Raw genomic sequence first — 10,289 nt, 5'->3', positions numbered from 1 at the left:
CTGCAGCAAAGTACTTAGTAGCAAAGTAGTATGGAAGTAACGGCAACGGTGGCAAAAGTAATAGCAGTAGTTTTGTAGTAATTGCACTATTCAAGAAATCTTCTGATTCAGCAATTTATTGTCCGATTTATCACTACTCTTGGGGTGACCAATAAGATTATGCCTTATCTTCACCGTTTATCGTTTGGGACTATTTATCACTCTGACAAGCGATTTATCGGGAATCTACCGATAAATCAGGACTATTTATAACATTATGTTTGCAAAAAGTATGTTTATTTGTGTTTTCTGGACCTTGTTTTGCAATATGTACTATTGTCCTATTTTGTTTGGCATTATAAGAGGGTTCAAATGCTAGGAATCAAGGTAACACTTCTATCCAATATTGTTTTTGTGTTGGATATAGCATATTTTAGTGTTGGGAACATTGGATTTGCAAAAATGGCCGATTAACAGTCGACCAATAAAATTGATTGATCGACCGATTTACGATTAATCTCTAATCCCCAGCTGACCGAGACAATAACGATAAGCGATATCCTCAACATTGAGTAATTGTAACAGTGGCAACGGAAAAGTAACTAAGCAAAGATCAATATGTGAAAAGCTCGTAGGCATTGGATCAGTGATGGATAATTATGTCGGATGCGATTCGTCATGCCATAGTTATAACATAAGGTGACACAGAACTAGCTCTAGTTCATCAATGTAAGTAGGCATGTATTCCGAATATAGTCATACGTGCTTATGGAAAAGGACTTGCATGACATCTTTTGTCCTACCCTCCCGTGACAACGGGGTCCTATTGGAACCTAAGGGATATTAAGGCCTCCTTTTAATAGAGTATCGGACCAAAGCATTAACACTTAGTGAATACATGAACTCCTCAAACTACGGTCATCACCGGGAGTGGTCCCGATTATTGTCACTTCGGTGTTTCCGGATCATAACACATAGTAGGTGACTATTGACTTGCAAGATAGGATCAAGAACTCACATATATTCATGAAAAAATAATAGGTTCAGATCTGAAATCATGGCACTCGGGCCCTAGTGACAAGCATTAAGCATAGCAAAGTCATAGCAACATCAATCTTAGAACATATGGATACTAGGGATCAAACCCTAACAAAACTAACTCGATTACATGGTAAATCTCATCCAACCCATCACCGTCCAGCAAGCCTATGATGGAATTACTCACGCACGGCGGTGAGCATCATGAAATTGGTGATGGAGGAAGGTTGATGATGACGATGGCGACGGATTCCCCTCTCTGGAGCCCCGAACGGACTCCGGATCAGCCCTCCCGAGAGAGATTAGGGCTTGGCGGCGGCTCCGTATCGTAAAACACGATGAATACTTCTCTTTGATTTTTTTCTCCCCGGACGTGAATATATGGAGTTGGAGTTGAGGTCGGTGGAGCATCAGGGGGCCCACGAGGAAGGGGGCGCGCCCAGGGGGTAGGCATGCCCCCACCCTCTGGATAGGGTGTGGGCCCCCTGGCCTTGATTCTTTCACCAAATTTTTTTATTAATTCCAAAAATAATCTCCATGAAGTTTCAGGTCATTCCGGCAACTTTTATTTCTGCACAAAAATAACGCCATGGCAATTCTGCTGAAAACAACGTCAGTTCGGGTTAGTTTCATTCAAATCATGCAAGTTAGAGCCCAAAACAAGGGCAAAAGTGTTTGGAAAGGTAGATACGATGGAGACGTATCAGAGACAACACACAAATCACCAATACCTGCACAAACAATCAAATAACTTGCACCCAATGCGATAAAGTGGTTGTCAATCCCTTCACGGTCACTTGCAAAAGTGAGATATGATAGAGATAGATGAAACTAAACAAAAGATAATTAAATATTTTTCGGTTTTTGGTTTATAGATCTAAAAGTAAAAGATTGCAAAATAGTAGATTAGAAACTTATATGATGGAAAATAGACCTAGGGGCCATAGGATTAACTAGAGGCTTCTCTCAAGATAGCAAATAATACGGTGGGTGAACAAATTACTGTCGAGCAATTGATAGAAAAGTGCAATGTTATGACGATATCTAAGGCAATGATTATGAAATATATGCATCACGTCTGTGTCAAGTAGACGGACTCCTGCCTGCATCTACTACTATTACTCCACACATCGGCCGACTCCTCCCTGCATCTAGAGTATTAAGTTCATGAACAACAGAGTAACGCATTAAGTAAGATGACACGATGTAGAGGAATAAACTCAAGCAATATGATGTAAACCCCATCTTTTTATCCTCGATGGCAACAATACAATATGTGCCTTGCTACCCCTATTGTCACTGGGAAAGGACACCGCAAGATTGAACCCAAAGCTAAGCACTTCTCCCATTGCAAGAAAAACCAATCTAGTTGGCTAAACTAAACCGATAGTTCGGAGAGAATTACAAAGATATCAAATTATGCATATAAGAATTCGGAGAAGATTCAATGAATATTCATAGATAAGCTGATCATAAATCCACAATTCATCGGATCTCGACAAACACACCGCAAAAGAAGATCACATCGGATAGATCTCCAAGAACATCGAGAAGAACATGGTATTGAGAATCAAAGAGAGAGAAGAAGCCATCTATCTACTAGCTATGGACCCGTAGGTCTGTGGTAAACTACTCACACTTCATTGGAAGGGCAATAGAGTTGATGTAGAAGCCCTCCGTGATCGAATCCCCCTTCGGTAGGATGCCAGAAAAGGCCCCAAGATGGGATCTCATGAGAATAGAAGGTTGTGGCGGTGGAAAAGTGTTTTCGTGGATGCTTCTAGAGGTTTGGGAATATATGTGAATATATAGGGCCAAGGGTTAGGTTAGAGGAGTCCCGAGGAGGTGACAAGGCAGGGGCGTGCCCTCACCCCTTGCCGCCGCCTTGCGGCTTTTCTGACTTCATTTCCAAGTCTCCCGAGTGCCTTCAGGTCCAAGAAAAATCATCACGAAGGTTTTATTCCGTTTGAACTCCGTTTGGTATTCCTTTCCTGCGAAGCTCAAAAACAAGGAAAAAAACATAAACTAGCACTGGGCTCTAGGTTAATAGGTTAGTCCGAAAAATAATATAAAATAGAATATCAATGCATACAAAACATCCAAAACAGATAACATAATAGCATGCAACAGTCTAAAATTATAGATACATTGGAGACGTATCAAGCATCCCCAAGCTTAATTCCTGCTCGTCCTCGAGTAGGTAAATCATAAAAATAGAATTTTTGATGTGGAATGCTACCAAACAAATTTATCCATGTAATTTTTCTTTTTTGTGGCATGAATATTCAGATCCATATGATTCAAAACAAAAGTTTAATATTGACATAAAAAATAATACTCCGAGCATACTAACAAGGCAATTATGTCTTCTCAAAATAACATGGCCAAAGAAAGCTTGTACCTACAAAATCATATAGTCTGGCTATGCTCCATCTTCATCACACAAAATATTCAAATCATGCACAACCCCGATGACAAGCCAAGCAATTGTTTCATACTTTGGTGTTCTCCAACCTTTCCGACTTTCACACAATACATGAGTGTGAGCCATGGATATAGCACTATAGGTGGAACAGAATATGGTGGTTGTGGAGAAGACAAAAAGAAAGAGATGGTCTCACATCAACTAGGCATATTAACAGGCTATGAAGATGCCCATCAATAGATATCAATGTGAATGAGTAGGGATTGCCATGCAACGGATGCACTAGAGCAATAAGTTTATGAAAGCTCAAAACAAAACTAAGTGGGTGTGCATCCAACTTGCTTGCTCATGAAGACCTAAGGCAATTTGAGGAAGCCCATCATTGGAATATAAAAGCCAGGTTCTATAATGAAAAATTCCCACTAGCATATGAAAGTGACAACATAGGAGACTCTCTATCATGAAGATCATGGTGCTACTTTGAAGCACACGTGTGGAAAAAGGATAATAACATTGCCCCTTCTCTCTTTTTTTCTCATTTTTTGTTTGGCTTCTTTGGCCTCCCTTTTAATTTTTTTTCCTCAAATGGGACAATGCTCTGATAATCATGATTATCACACTTTTATTTACTTACAACTCAAGAATTACAACTCGATACTTAGAACAGGGATGCCTATCGTATTAGGACTAAATTCATAACCGAAGAAAATTACCATGCTGTTTAAAAAGACTCAAAATAATAAAAGTGAAGCATGAGAGTTTAACAATTTCTATAAAATAAAACCACCGCCGTGCTCTAAAAAGATATAAGTGAAGCACTAGAGCAATATTGTCTTGCTCAAAAGATATAAGTGAAGCACGCAGAGTATTCTAAAAAATCACGATTCATGTGTGTCCCTCGCAAAAGGTGTATATATCAAGGATGATTGTGGCAAACTAAAAATTAAAGACTCATATCATACAAGACGCTCCAAGCAAAACACATATCATGTGGTGAATAAAAATATAGCCTCAAGTAAAGTTACTGATAGACGAAGACGAAAGAGGGGATGCCTTCCGGGGCAGCCCCAAGCTTAGGTTCTTGGTTGTCCTTGAATATTACCTTGGGGTGCCTGGGCATCCCCAAGCTTAGGCTCTTATCTCTCCTTATTCCATACTCCATCAAATCCTTACCCAAAACTTGAAAACTTCACAACACAAAACTCAACCGAAAATCTTATGAGATCCATTAGTATAAGAAAATAAATCACCACTTTGGTACTGTTGTGAACTCATTATTTATTTATATTGGTGTAATATCTACTGTATTTCGACTTTTCCATGGTTCATACCCCCGGATACTACCCATAGGTTCATCAAAATAAGCAAACAACACATAAAAAACAGAATCTGTTAAAAATAGAACAGTCTGTAGCAATGAGAGAACTTAGCATACTTCTGTAACTCCAAAAATTCGGAAACATTAGGACAACCTGGGAAATTTGTGTACCAATCTTGTGCAAAAAGAATCAGATCAAAAGCACGCTTCTATAGAAAATGAAAATTAGTTTCCCGTGCGCAAAAGTTTCTATTTTTCAGCAAGATCAAAACAACTATCACCGTAAGCCATCCCAAAGGTCTTACTTGGCACATACACTAACTAAAATGCACAAAAACATCAAACCAGAGTCTAGATGAATTATTTATTGAAAAACGGAACCAAAAATCATATAACAAAAATAAAGTTGGGTTGCCTCCCAACAAGCGCTATTGTTTAACGCCCTTAGCTAGGCATAGAAACACATAAATAGATCTAGGTATTGTCATATTTCGTATGCAATCCATAAGTAGCTCTCATAATAGATTCATAAGGCAATTTAATTTTCTTTCTAGGAAAGTGTTCCATGCCCTTCCTTAACGGAAATTGAAATCTAATGTTTTCTTCTTTCATATCAATAATTGCACCAGTCGTTCTAAGGAAAGGCCTACCAAGAATAATAGCACATGTAGGATTGCAATCTATATCAAGAACAGTGAAATCTATGGGCAGATAATTCCTATTTTCAACAATAAGAACATCATTAATCCTTCCAATAGGTTTATTAATAGTGGAATCCGCAAGATACAAATTTAAATAAAAATCATCAAATTCACGGAAACCTAACACATCACATAAAGTTTTTGAAATCGTGGAAACGCTAGCACCCAAATCACACAGAGCATGGTACTCATAATCTTTAATCTTAAACTTAATAGTAGGTTCCCACTCATCATAAAGTTTTCTAGGGATAGAAACTTCTAATTCAAGCTTTTCTTCAAACGATTTCATCATAGCATCACCAATATGTTTAGTAAAAGCTTAATTTTGATTATAAGCATGAGGAGAATTCAACATGGATTGCAACAAGGAAATACAATCTATTAAAGAACAATTATCATAGTTAAAGTCCTTGAAATCCAAAAGAGTGGGTTCATTGATACTTAAAGTCTTGACCTCTCCAATCCCACTTTCATCAATGTTTGCATCTAGATCTACAAACTCCGAATCATTGGGACGCCTTTTAACTAAAGTTGATTCATCTCCAGTCCCATCTGTATCAAAATTTATATTGGAAAACAAAGATTCAATAGGAGTCACATCAATCACTTTAATATCTTCATCATTATTTTCACAAAAACTAGAAGAACAGATTTTTACAAACCAATCTTGTTTAGCACGCGTCTTAGCGGTTCTTTCTTTACACTCATCAATGGAAATTCTCATAGCTTTTAGATATTCATTAATATCATGCTTGGGTGGAATAGATCCAATGTTTAGAGAATCAATCTCAAGAGAAATTCTATCCACGTTCCTAGCCAAATCATCCATCTTAAGCAATTTTTCTTCAACCAAAGCATTGAAACTCTTTTGCGAAATCATAAATTCATTAACACTATTCTCAAAATAAGAGGACATCTTATTATAATTTCCATAAGAATTGTTGTAGGAATTACCATAATTATTAGAGGAATTACTAGAAAACAACCTAGGATTAAAATTGCCTCTATACTCATTATTACCAAATCCTACCAATAAAATTCACATCCATAGATTCCTTATTATCCTCAATCAAAGTAGACAAAGGCATATCATTAGGATCAATAGGAGCGCTCTTGCTAGCAAATGAAGGACAGCATAACCGCACCTAATCTCTGCCCTCACAGCGATTTGTGTTTTCGGCCGTCCGTTTTGACGATCTGAATGTTTATGGCCGTCAGATCTCGTATAAAAACAGTCCGTGCCGCACTATATGAAATCCGGCCAAGCTGTCCTATGGGCTGCTGCTCCTGAGGCCAAAACGAAGGCCTCTGGTGCACTGGGCCGACAGCCAGCCGCCAGCCCATTCTAGCCTGATCCAATGCTGGGCTAACGAGGCACCAACGGCGTCCAATTGATCCCGACCGATCTCGATCTCTTTCTCGAGAAAAAACGCGATCTCGATCTCGTCCGCCTGTCGGAGTCAACACCAACGGCGGCGCTGCTTCTCGAGGACCCCGCGGCCGAGCCCCATCCACTCGCTCCCTGTGCCTTTGCCTCGACGTGCGCCTCCACAAGCCGTCGCTCCCGCCACCGCCTTCCCTACCATGTGCTCCCCGGGCGACGCCCTCGAATCCTCTGCGGGCGCCCACCCTCGTGCCGGCCCCAAACCCTGCCAGTATCCTAACTAGATGTCCTCTCTAGAACGGGCGGTTAGCGAGGATGCTGGTGATGCACGGGGCCTGCTCGAGAATTTCCAGGTTGAGCTAGTTGCGGTTGTCCCACCGGCAGACCATCTTGTCATTGTAGTGCTGCTCTTTGTGATAGGGCATGAGCAGGACGTCGGCACGAACCTCGTCCAGACAGCGGCGGATGGTCTTCAGGAATCCTGTGGCTGCAGCATAGGTGCGCATCTCTCCCTGCGACACAGCCAGACGAATAATGTCCTTACCGCTTTATTTCGTGAGAGGGTAAAATACATCTGTACATTATTTACAAGCGTATCATTTTACCTGTCTCCCAAGTGCGCCCTTACCCATGATGGTGATTACCACTGTGACGATCTTCCTCTATATTCGGGACGATGGTAGGAGGTGGATTCACATACCCCCTGGGCGCCTCTCCACCGCTGCACCCCATTTCCCTTCCTAAGGTTGTGTTTTATTTCACATTGATCAATTTGTGGGGAGCAGGCCCATATGTAGCAAGGTATGGCGCTGCAAAATGAATGTAGAATTCGTTCCGGACATTACAGTTCGGTAACACTCACTGACGATTTATTTTCCCCTCGCTTGCAATGCCAATTGACTACTAAATTTTTTTCAGGAGCAAGCTGCACAAGAAATTAATTGGAACCAAGATACTCATCTTTAATTTAATAGTAAGGGGTTGAGACTTGGACAAACAAGAACAAGAACAATTTATTATCAAGATATCTGCTATGCAAATCTACAACGAGATCGTCAAGGATCTTCTACGGCCTGACTCTGGCCCCCTTCGCTTGTTAGATGATCCCGAGGTTTGCAACAGAAAGGAACCATCGTGGACAAGTTGGATGAAGGAATCGCCAAGGACAGCCAGTATCTAAGGCATCTAATAGCCATTTGTGAAGGCACTACTACATATGCATGTATGTATATATATCCTACCATATGAGAAAGAAGAAGGTGGTGCAGTGATAGTTACCTAATGACCTTCCAAGTAACTGCAGAACAAAGACAGCTTGGTGAAACTGCACTAAGTGACACAAGTACACATTCCCACCAAATCATTAGGCTGGTATGTATAACAAGAACCAATCCAGCTTTAGATTCAATCTTTGTGAGGAAAGTGTACATAGAAGATGATTAACCTTTCTTTTGAAGTTTATATCTATATCCAGACTGTGGAGAGTATGCTCCATGAAGCGCCAGGCCGTGTTATATCTTTTATTGCTAGCTTGGTAAGCCTTCTGGAGCATGGTATGCTGATTATGCATGGTTGATCCGTACGAATTAACTTTTGTTTTTGCAGAATTTCGTTGACCTTGCTTGAAGCGAGCGTGCTGCACAAACACATGCTGTTAGTGCAAGGTTGAAAGAAGGCGCCATATTAATCGCAGCTTGTTGACTTTGACTACTTTCATCCGAAAGCTAAGGTTTAGATTTCTTCTCAAAAACAAAATTTCCACTTGTACATCACAAGATTGGATAGAGCTCTCAACAAATTAATGGGCACTGCCTCCTAATGAATTTCATGAACTGCATGATGAACATATTCTTGATAAGCTACTCTTTTAAGTGAAAAGCTAAGGTTTCGTACTTCCAATTATTATACAATCTAAATTGTTGAAGTATAGGATGAAAATATTCTTGCTAAGCAGATTTTGTTATTGTTGCACAAGTAGCTACATCTTTTCAAATGCATAAAATTGCTAAAATGTCGTTCACATTATGTGAGTCATACATATTGGTTTCTTGATTTTAGTAGCAAAATCTGATGATAACATGTTTTAAACTTGCATTGTAGCTCAGAGAAGATAAGTTTCAAATCATAGGATCCTCTGATGACATTTCTGCCATACAAGCAATAAGCTTTGAAGTCCGTAATGTCAACTATTGAGTAGCAACTAGGAAGAATTAAGTGGCAATGAACCTCTCTGATAATGAAAAATTATTATCTGTAACCTTTCCTATGTTGATTACTTATTTACTCTTTGTGATTTAAGGCTCTTGTATTAGTGTTTGGGCCGGTACTGGCAGCGCACCTGTGCTATTAGTTTGATTGGCTGATGATTTTTTTCAGGCTTATTTCGAAGTTGAATATATTTCCTTGAACGAGCATCTTGAGTTCTTGACATGGCTTGTGAGGCAGCTAATTTTTTTATATTGATCTATACCCTCCTTCAGAATATAAGATGATATCATATATATTATGATGAATAGACATTGAATGGTTTTTTCAATTGCAGTGGCTATTGTTTACCTTCCCTGCGGAAGAGGAATCATATGCTTCAGCAAGGCAGGCTTTATTGTAGATCAGTTGATCTTGCCAATGTTTCTGTCATATACTCCCTCCGTTCCAAAATATAAGTCTTTTTAGACATTTCAAATGGACTATAACAAATGGATGTATGTAGACATATTTTAGAGTGTAGATTCACTCATTTCGGTCCATATGTAGTCACTTGTTGGAATCTCTAAAAAGACTTATATTTAGGAACGGAGGGAGTATATTTATATGCTCTAGTTCTTCAAGACTTGCATTGATTTCTTCTCCAGAAATTTGTGTGCTCTTGCTCCTGCAGGAAGGATTGATGGATTTCGCTGCTCTTGGCTTGATAAAATTTAGCATTTCTAGGTTTTATGTTTACTTTTTCATGATACAGTCTCACTATGTAATTGCTAATTAGAATTTAGAATCATATTCAGTCTATACATATTTAAGGAGATATCCAGTTCCATGAATGGCGAAGAATTTCCGGTCAACCACAAGGATTTCTCAAAAATGTGATGTTCAAATTTGAAGAGTTAAATTCTTTGCTAGAGCAGAAGGTGCTAGCCTCGGAAGAGGATATAATGTGATAAATTTGTGTTAACATTTTTTGCAGCTTCACTTCCCATTAGTGTGCAATTATTGCTTTTTTCACGTGGCTATATATTTACGATAATTTCTATCATTCTGTTGTACAAATTTATGGGCATGGCAAATTAACTTGTATCATGTACTCATATGTATACTAATGAACATTCTATACCTTCAGTTTTTCTTCCTTTTAGATGTCTTTGTGGCCACTAATGGTTCTATCATATCATTTTTTTTCAGTATTATCCTTGACGCATTTTATTTTTGTCATTGGAAATGCATGTGTTG

The 10,289-nt window shown here is 39.2% G+C and overlaps 1 long non-coding RNA gene across 10 annotated transcripts; it reads left to right on the top strand.

Moving 5' to 3' along the window:
• The first annotated feature begins 6,897 nt into the window (after nucleotides 1–6,897).
• LOC119296038 lies at nucleotides 6,898–10,016 on the top strand. 10 transcript variants are annotated; one of them, XR_005144661.1, is made up of 6 exons: nucleotides 6,898–7,646; nucleotides 7,764–8,216; nucleotides 8,303–8,379; nucleotides 8,451–8,574; nucleotides 9,222–9,281; nucleotides 9,388–10,016. It is a non-coding gene; the product is annotated as an uncharacterized LOC119296038 (long non-coding RNA). The 10 variants fall into 10 exon arrangements; XR_005144658.1 differs by having other exon boundaries at nucleotides 6,898–7,343; nucleotides 7,529–7,646; nucleotides 8,451–10,016; XR_005144654.1 differs by having other exon boundaries at nucleotides 6,898–7,343; nucleotides 7,463–7,646; nucleotides 8,451–10,016.
• The last annotated feature ends 273 nt before the right edge of the window (nucleotides 10,017–10,289 follow it).

The sequence above is a fragment of the Triticum dicoccoides genome, chromosome 4B (genome assembly GCF_002162155.2).
Source record: "Triticum dicoccoides isolate Atlit2015 ecotype Zavitan chromosome 4B, WEW_v2.0, whole genome shotgun sequence".
NCBI lineage: Eukaryota > Viridiplantae > Streptophyta > Magnoliopsida > Poales > Poaceae > Triticum > Triticum dicoccoides.
Note: the sequence above shows the minus strand (reverse complement) of the source record. Positions and strands in the feature narration are given on the sequence as shown.